Source organism: Montipora foliosa, chromosome 1 (assembly GCF_036669935.1).
Source record: "Montipora foliosa isolate CH-2021 chromosome 1, ASM3666993v2, whole genome shotgun sequence".
In the NCBI taxonomy this organism is placed as follows: domain Eukaryota; kingdom Metazoa; phylum Cnidaria; class Anthozoa; order Scleractinia; family Acroporidae; genus Montipora; species Montipora foliosa.
Window position 1 is genome coordinate 46,187,761 of NC_090869.1, and position 9,576 is coordinate 46,197,336.

At 39.4% G+C, this 9,576-nt stretch overlaps 2 pseudogenes; one reads left to right on the plus strand and one right to left on the minus strand.

Annotated features, from left to right (window-relative positions):
• Positions 1-1,175: 1,175 nt before the first annotated feature.
• Positions 1,176-3,064, minus strand: LOC137969934 (uncharacterized; annotated as a pseudogene).
• Positions 3,065-5,343: 2,279 nt separating this feature from the next.
• Positions 5,344-8,050, plus strand: LOC137969941 (uncharacterized; annotated as a pseudogene).
• Positions 8,051-9,576: the final 1,526 nt, after the last annotated feature.

Consider the following 9,576-nt stretch of genomic DNA (forward strand, 5'->3'; position numbering starts at 1 on the left):
GGAACATAACTGATCGATAAATCAGTACAACTGATCGAATATTAGGTACACAACTGATCGAATATTAGCGACACAACTAGTCGATAAATCAGTGCAACTGATGGAATATCAGGGACACGACTGATCGCCGCGATAAACCAGTACAACTGATCGAATATTAGGTACACAACTGATCGATAAATCAGTGCAACTGATCGAATATCGGAGACACGATGGATCGATAACCCAGTACAACTGATCGATAAACCAGTACAACTAATCGAATATTAGGTAAACAACTGATCGATAAATCAGTACAACTGATCGAATATTAGCGACACAACTGATCGATAAATCAGTGCAACTGATGGAATATCAGGGACACGACTGATCGCCGCGATAAACCAGTACAACTGATCGAATATTAGGTACACAACTGATCGATAAATCAGTGCAACTGATCGAATATCGGAGACACGATCGATCGATAACCCAGTTCAACTGATCGAATATTCGGGACATAACTGATCGATAAACCAGTACAACTAATCGAATATTAGGTACACAACTGATCGATAAATCAGTACAACTGATCGAATATTAGGTACACAACCGATTGATAAACTAGTACAACTGATCGAATATTCGGGACATAACTGATCGATACATCAGTACAACTGATCAAATATTAGGTACACAACGGATCAATAAACCAGTACAACTGATCGAATATTAGGTACACAACTGATTGATAAACTAGTACAACTGATCGAATATTAGGTACACAACTGATTGATAAACTAGTACAACTGATCGAATATTCGGGACTCAACTGATCGATAAACCAGTACAACTGATCGAATATTCGGGACACAACTGATCGATAAACCAGTACAACTGATCGAATATTAAGCACACAACTAATCAATAAAACCGTGCAAGTGATGGAATATCAGGAACACAACGGATTGAATGTAAGAGACAACAAATCGATAAATCAGTAAAACTGATAAAATATGGAATAAGTGACTCGCAACTGATCCAATAAATGCTAATTATCCAACTATAAAGGTCACTTATGGTAAGGGAGTATGTGACTAAATGATGAGTGGGCCAATCGGTAGATATAATTAATTTTGAAACAAACGGCGCGCCATAGCCCTGGTTATAAACATGTAAGGTCAACAAATCACACATTAAAGCTCACCAATTTTGATCCACTTTCTTGGTTGAAGTTCTTCGTGCTTGCAATTCTTGTAGAGAGGATCGGGGTGGTCAGTGTGCTTATTTGAGACATGGCGCATGAAGCAGTTCCATTTTGCAAGTATAAGGCTGCCAAAACCAGGTTTGGTTGATGTGGCACTCCAGTATAGATGTCGACGAATCCCCTTCACCCACTCCTTGATGATCTCACAGCCTTTCTCTTTGCTTGCTGACAGGAGCTTCTTTGTGATAGAACGTGCTACATGCCAAATGTCATAATACTGTGTTGTTTGTGTGCAAGTTTTCCTGATCCACTTCGCAATTCCTCTGTGACGGTCAGAGACAAAGACTCTGACGGTCAAACCAAGCTGCTCCAAAAAGGCAAAACACCGTTTTGCTCCTTCAAGTTCTGTTTGTTGACTCCCCCCAGTCTCGTTTGCCTATAAAGATATAAGAAAGTTACTTTCTAGATTGTTTGAATATTTTTGGCAGACCTGGAGGACCTACTTTATTGATTTATATAAATAAATAAAGCAGCTGTTTGGCCAACTGTGAATGTTCAACTGAAAATGCCCTTCAGTTCTTATAATTTATCACTTAGGAGTGGATCCTAAATATAAATTTATGTATACTAATTATAAATGCATGTGAAACCAACTAGAACTATAGAAATTTTAAAAAAAGAGCATTTATAAAAACCAGCAGACTGTAACAATTTTGTTGAATAATAATAAAAATTATCATGCTTAATCCTGGTTTATGTACCCAGTCTCCATTTTCGTGTTTCATGAGTGAGGGGATTTGATATATGGGGCAAATTGTGCAGGCAAAACTATAGGGAAAATGGCGACTGGCAATTTTCGGTCACTGAAGCCATGCAATCAAGGGAATAGATCCATGCAGTGGAAATAACACTACTTGTGGATAAGAATGGTAAATATCTAATACAGTTATTTACACTGTGTATCTCCACAGTAACAAACTGGTTTAGTTGGTACTAAACTTCTTATCACACGTCTCTGTGTAGAATATTACTGGGTACTTTTAGTTGTTTGTATAATTTTTGACCTGCCCCACATGTACGAGATCATCAAAATACATGTTAAGTATATGCATAACTTTTAGAAACAAAATGACGTTACCTGAACAAGTTCAAAGTGGACAACTTTCATTATGGTTGTGCACAACATTGTGTACACTCCATACTTGGCTGCATGCCCCATAGAATCAAATCGGCCATCCCCAGACCATACTACATCTTTCATGTTCTTGAGTTTACTGACAAGCCCAGTTCTATAAGTCTCCCAATGATGGATCACAATTGGGAAGATGAATGACCGCTGATGTGCAAAGAAGGTCCGTGGAGTGTAGCACGCCAGTCCCATGTGCCGAAACACCAGCAACATTTTACTGATCGAGGCACCTGAGCCATCAGAGAAGCAAAACTCAGCAGCATATTGCCAATACGGTACTTTCCCTGTGGCATGTAAGTTTGTGAGGTCCAAACATATCCACTGCACTCAGTACACTGCTGCCTTACTGTCACCATTGTGCCATTCTGCCGCATGGAAACTTGTGGATTCTCAGCTTTACAGTTGAAACAAAATAGCAGGAAAATCTTCAGCAGCATCTCATAAAATACAATGAATTTGGGCTGATTGTAGGCATAGTCAGGGCTGTTTGGATCCACTCTGAAAAAGAAAATAATATAATAAGTAAACTGAATTTAGAATGATCATGTACACATTCAATATATAACACAACAAAGTAAATGATCATGAAATCCATTATTTCATTCAACTGTAGCAAACAATCATCAACAGAGCAAATGAACGATACTACTTTGGTAACAACGTTTTACATGTTCTGTATGTTTTCCCATGTATTATTTGTGTTCATCTTTTTATTCAACAAAGTATTATTAAAAAGAATAAACTAGTGTTACTAGTTGGCATAACGCTAATGTATTAGTCTAAAAAATCTGAACTACATTCAGGTGGTCGAAATGTCAGTCAATACCTAATTCTTCTGAAAACTGTACTACACTATTCCATCACATTACTCTAGTGTACTATAAATCTCTTCTTACTTGATGTCATGTTGATCTTGTGGCAACTCCTCCTCATCCTCTGTGGCACCATCATCCTCTGTGGTCTCCCCTGCTGGGTCCCAATCATCACCTCCCTCATCTTCTGTCTCTGTGCCAGTATTGGACCAGGCAAAATAATCTGAGCGTTTCCTGGATTCTTTCACGGTTGGATCAGTGCTTCGTGGTTCTTCGATGTCTGAATCCTCTTCTAAATGCTGAGTACAAAGAAAAAACGTAGTTAGTTGCAGGTTTAGTTATAATTATGTGGTAAAGCAGTTTTTAGTTGAGTGTCAAAAAGTAATTAGTGGGCTGATTTTCATGACTTGCACACTTTTTCTCACATTACTATGAGTTTTGATTGATGCTTCAATTGAGTTGGCCCAAAGTAATTACTTTGGTTTTGGTTTTACAACACTCAAAAAAGAAAATGACTCTATGACGTCAGCTGTGAAATGAAATGCATACAGCTATGTAGATCGAGAGCTGTATGATCCTATAGGAGTCTAAGCTATGCAAAATCAATAAATTCACTAAATGGCCCTTACACATTGAAGTTCAGCAATGGTCATCTTCAAACTGGAGACTTCCCGTTTTAATTTTGTTACTTTTGACTTCAGTCTTTGGTTGGATTTCTGGAGGTTTTTCCACTTCACCTTGTGGGTACAACCCTTGCAGATATTTTCAGTTGTAAGTGGTGTGCCTGCTAGTGAAAGCCTTTCATGATCAGTGACAGTAGCTGGCGTCTGAGGCACATATTCTGGTGATCCATCTGTGGATGTATTTGATGGCGTCTCACGCACATGGACTGGTGATCCATCCAAGGATGTAATGGCTGATGGCAGATCAGGTGCATGTTCTGGTGATGCATCCACGGATGCAATTGATGTCTCAGGCACATATTCGGGTGATCCTTCTATCGATGTAATTGATGGCTGATCAGGCACATGTTCTGGAAGTTCAGTAGATTTTCTTCTTCTTTTTGCTGGTCTGCATACATCAGACAGGGCATCACGCTTCAGCTAAAATATATAATGGAAATACATATGGGTTAGCTTACGTCGTGACTACAAGCTTCTCCAGTAATTGTAAAACACAAAATATGACTCGTGAAAGCCGTGAAGTGTAAAGTTCTGTTGATTATACCAACAAAAAACATATTTATCGAAAACTTTATCATTGTAAAACAATCGATCGGTAAATTTCTAGATTTTGGTTGAGTCTCATGATCAGACCCCGTTGTCAAGCAGCCCCAGTGAATCTCATGCGATCAGCTCAACTTATAAACATTTAGAGCGAGCCACGGCTAAGCAATTAATTTCCAAACAGAAGGCTATGTAATACTAATCTTGATCACTCTTTAAAATGGAAAATTTAGCAGGTAAAACTACAAATATCAACAATGAAATACATATGTAAGTTGCTAATAAGGACGCTCAATGTAAACTTAAACAATCGTCTTACTTGTCTCTTCTGTCGGTAGCTTAAGTCCTTCAGAGCTGGAGGATCGACTGCATCTCTGGTCGGGACGGACCCTTTTCTAAGAACTGCGTTCATTTTCTCCCCTTTCTTCTCCATTTCGGCGATAATCGCCAAGCTCCGCGTGTAGCAAGACTCTTCAAAATGAGCTGAACATAGTGACGCATATCGCGATGTCGGATCAGCAAAATCCGGTCTGTGTTTACGCACAAATCTCAGCCATTTTGCCCTCACAGCCGGATCAGATGGAAACTGGTGCATTCCTATGCCTTCGGTGTATGATCGGTTCGTACAGCTTTGCTTATTACGGACTCCAGCAACGCAATATCGTCCTCGCTTTCTCTGGTCTTTCTTACTATCCGCCATATCGCATCTGAAGTTCTGGCAACAACGTGACGTCACGGTTGTTGTCACGTGGTATTTTGGTCGCGCGATTCAAAGGGACACTTTGAGAGCTTGTAAAATCGATCGTCAATTTTTACAGTGGACATCTCAAACTTCGGATTCGTGTGTTTTGAAAGGTAAATTTTATAATTAAGCCAAAAAAACAATTTGCTTCATAGGCACTTTAAGTTTCATCTTCCTTCTGCTAAAGCATGAAGAAGGCTCAGCAAATAGTTTGCCTCAGTAGATGCTGTTTTGCCGAAGTCGAGAAAATGGCAGCACACCCAGGCAGGTACTGCAAAAGCCAGAAAATTTCTTCATACACCTTCCAGTTTCTGAAGTACTCAGTCTCAGAGGAAGACGCGTACAAGATCCTGAAGAAAGTGGTTGGTGGACAGAAGGTTATATCCGACCTTAACAAGCAATTTAGGGTATGATGATAAATATGCCTCTTTGATGGAAAAATATTACCATTTCATAGCACTTAAATATTGAGAGGTCTTAAATTAACCCCACAAGCATACAATTTGTACGAGATTCATAAAAGGTTTCTTCAATTTGAGTTTGGTGTGATGACCACTACACTATCAAGACAACCATGCTGTCAACATGGCTGATTAGGCACTATTGTGGGGTATCGTTGGTCTCCTTAGGGTCAGTTTTTCATAGGCTGATGCTAGATTAACATGTAATCAGGGGCACCCAAAGACAACTTTCGGTATACATCAGGGGCCGGTTGTTTGAAAGCCGATTAACGCTAATCCCAGTTTAAAAAGTATCCAAGGACTTTATTTCCCTACTCCTAAATGCTTTTCACCGCTGATATTTGGCAAAACTTTACATTAGAAGAAATCAATCTTGAAAAACAAAAATAAGGAAAAGAAACTTTCACCTAAAAGTTGAAAACATAAAACAAAAGTTTGCGCTAATCCTGGATTAAGTTAATTGGCTTTCCAACAACCGGGCCCTGCTCACCATAGGTTTTCGGCGTCGTTCAAAGAATGCACACGGATTTTCGTAACTGAAAGATGGCCTAAAAGATTCGCAGTGGGGAAATAATAGCCCCTAACCTGCTCGAAACAGTCCTATTTCCTGCTTTGGCAATCAAAAACGTCAGCTTGCATTGCATTTTGTGGATGGTTCATTTCAGCTAGAAATTTCTCAAAGGAAGATCTTGTTCCCTATTATTTTCGGGCAATTAAAATTTCAGCTAAGAAATCCAAACATCAAATTCTTCCAGCTCATGAAAACATCACTTTAAACAGAATTCAAACACCGGCAGGCACTCATTTAAAAATATGCCTTTTTAGCACTTGGATCTTGTGGATTCACGAGGTATCTGGATGGTTGGTCTGAAACGTCACGGATAGCAAGTAACAAAAGAAACATGAAAGCCAATAGTATCCTTGGATTTCCCATGTAATAAACGATAGCCTTAAAGTTTCGTTCTGTCGGTAGCTCGTCAAGAATTTTAGCAACTACCTTGATAACAATTAAAAATTAACGAGCCTGAGGAAATTATCAGTCGTGAGACCGGATACAGATTTCTTTATCTTGATTAATTTGAACGTTTACTCGATCTAATATCAGCGGAAGTGTTAATGGTTTTTGGAATAGTGACACGTGTTATATCCTGGTACCCCTGTGTATCGCAGGCCGGGCTGCGAAGCTTAGGAACGTTTCAGGAACGTTTTAGTAACATGTGTTCTGGACGAACTATGTGCATCTCTTAGTCTGTCTAGTCACGATTAAAGTTACTTGCGATACTACAAATAGGCGACGAGGATAAACAACAATCAGATAACATATCAAGATGAGTTGTCTCCAGTGAATTTAAAGGCGACAAACTTGGCAGATGGGTGGACGTCTTGGGTCGATGCCTTTCACAACTACCGAATTGCTATGAAATTAGATAAAGAAAGTGACGAAGTTCAAACAGCTACTCTTCTACATCTTGCTGGGACGGGAGTCCAACATTTGTTCTCGGGTTTGCCTGGAGAGAAAAAGAAATTTGAGGAAGTTAAACAAGCGTTGAGTGCACACTTTCAGCCTAAAAGAAACAAGTGGGCAGAGAGATACAAGTTTCGAAAACATGCTCAACTTCAACATGAATCATTGGATACCTTCATTTGCAGAATTACGTATGTGTATGCTGAGTTTAATATGCAACTTCGGGGAAGTAGCTGATGATAATATCCTTCGTCAAGTATAGAGAAATGTTCTGACGGATATCTACGAGAAAAGCTACTACTACAAGGAGAGACTCTTACTCTGGAAAAAGCCCAGAAGCTCGGGAGAGCAATTGAATCTGCAAAGGATACGCAGCTACTTGGGGGACAGGAAGCCCGAAATTTGCCAGAAAAATCTAATGTTAATGCAGTCAAATCTTCAGTAAATAAAGCAAAAGAAAAAGCCTGCTTTCCATGTGGAAGAGCGGATCATGTTGCGAATGACGGAAGATGCGCAGCGAGGAATGCACAGTGCAGAAAATGTAAGAAGACTGGTCATTGCTGGAAGTATTTGCAGACAGAACAAGAGGCAATGGCTGTGCTGTTCGGATTGCAGAAGATGCATACCTACATTTATGGTCGCCATGCAGACAAGGTAAAAGCAATTGCATATGCACCAGTACCTCGTGATCAAGCTGAGCTGAGATCATTTCTAGGAAGTATTACATACCTTACACAGTTTGTTCCCAACCTTGCAACAGTTATCACTCCTTTGCGACAGCTTACACAGAAGGGTGTGGTGTGGAAATGGAGTAAAACAGCATCCAAAGCATTTGAGGAAGTTAAAGAGCTTCTGATTAAAGCACTATGCCTTGCACACTACTCCTTGAAAGCAGAGACCAAACTTGTAGTAGATACCAGCCCAGTCGGTCTTGGGTGTGTCTTGCTGCTAATTGTTGACAGCTGTTGAGTTTAAGATGCATAGCTACATTTATGGTCGCCGCGTTGTCGTCTCGACTGATCATAAACCACTGCTTGGCGTATTCAATAAAAACACTCAATCAATCCGCCCTGAACGAATTGCTCTCAGATGTCAGGACTACGACTTTACACTCACTTATGAACCGGGATCTGAGAACATTGCAGATGGACTATCAAGGTTACCTTTGAACACTACTGGTATGGGAACAAGTTTTGTTGAGGAGCATGTACGCTTTGTCAAAAGTGCTGATGCTTTGCTCTCAATTGATGACATAAAAGAGGCTGGAGAGTCACCCAGAATTACTAGAGGTGCTGAAGGTATTTGAGAATATGGACAAAAAGAGCGAAAGAAACGGCAAGACGAAATGGACACGAAAACCTTTCAAATTGTTGCAACGTTTCTGGGGCAAGTTGAATCAAACTATCCCAGAAGAAAGCAGAAGCTTCATTTTTGTTGTCAGATTGCATTAATGGGAAGATTTCATTAATTTTATTTTGTCACTTAAAGGGTAGCACATTTTCGAAGACTAAAGGAAAGGAAGTGGATAAGGAAGGTGAGGAAGATGAGGATACAGATCTGGTTTGTGATTTTGCATTTCGACTGCATTTTCATCCTGTAAATAATGGTATACTCCTTTCTGAGGTTGACAGTTCTGTGTAAGAAATGATTGTAGATTTTTTTTTCTCACATCTTGTTGCCGTTGATGGGTCATTTACATATCAATCAAATGGATCAAACGAAATTTCATAACTCATAAAACGATACATCTCCTTATGGTTGTCACCACTTCCAGGACAACCCATCCACAAGTAAAGCGAATAATAAGAACGATGTTGATCTCAGAGGCAAGCGGGAAGTCACAGAACTGGTTAGTGAGCCTTTAATGTCTTACTTAACACTGGCCTTTTCGTCGCTAATAATGATTATTGATTTTTGAATGAAATTCTTTAAAGCAAAAACTATATTAGGCAGTTTAGACGCCACTGCTGGGCACTGATAATTATAAATTGAAGTGTGACATGACATGATACAGTCCCAAGAACATGAAATTGAAAATGGTTTTTATGGTAACTGAAAACTACTATTTTTAGTAGCGATTTCTTACAGGCTGTTTTCTAAGTACCGTAGAATCCCTAAAAATGGAAGAATTGGATCAAAAAATCTGTGTTACTCAAACTTGAGGATAAATATCTACTAATTCTCTTTGCCAATGGAGTAAAACATTGATTAAAAATGATCGGGAGGTTTGAGAAAGCAAGGATATGACTGAAAATTCGGGACTGCACTACGATCTTGGCATACATGTTAAAACTTGGTGGGCTTCTTTGTAAGGCTTATTTGTCCTAAATATTCATAAAGGTGTCATGTTATGAGGTAGCACCTTGTTTTAAGATGCATGTTGCCACACTTTTTTCTTTTTGTTCCTTTTCTTTTTGACGCATAGGTGAGCAAACCCTCACACTGGGTAAAGAGGAAAAACAGAGAAGTTGCTTGATAATGGCGGTTAAGGTTAA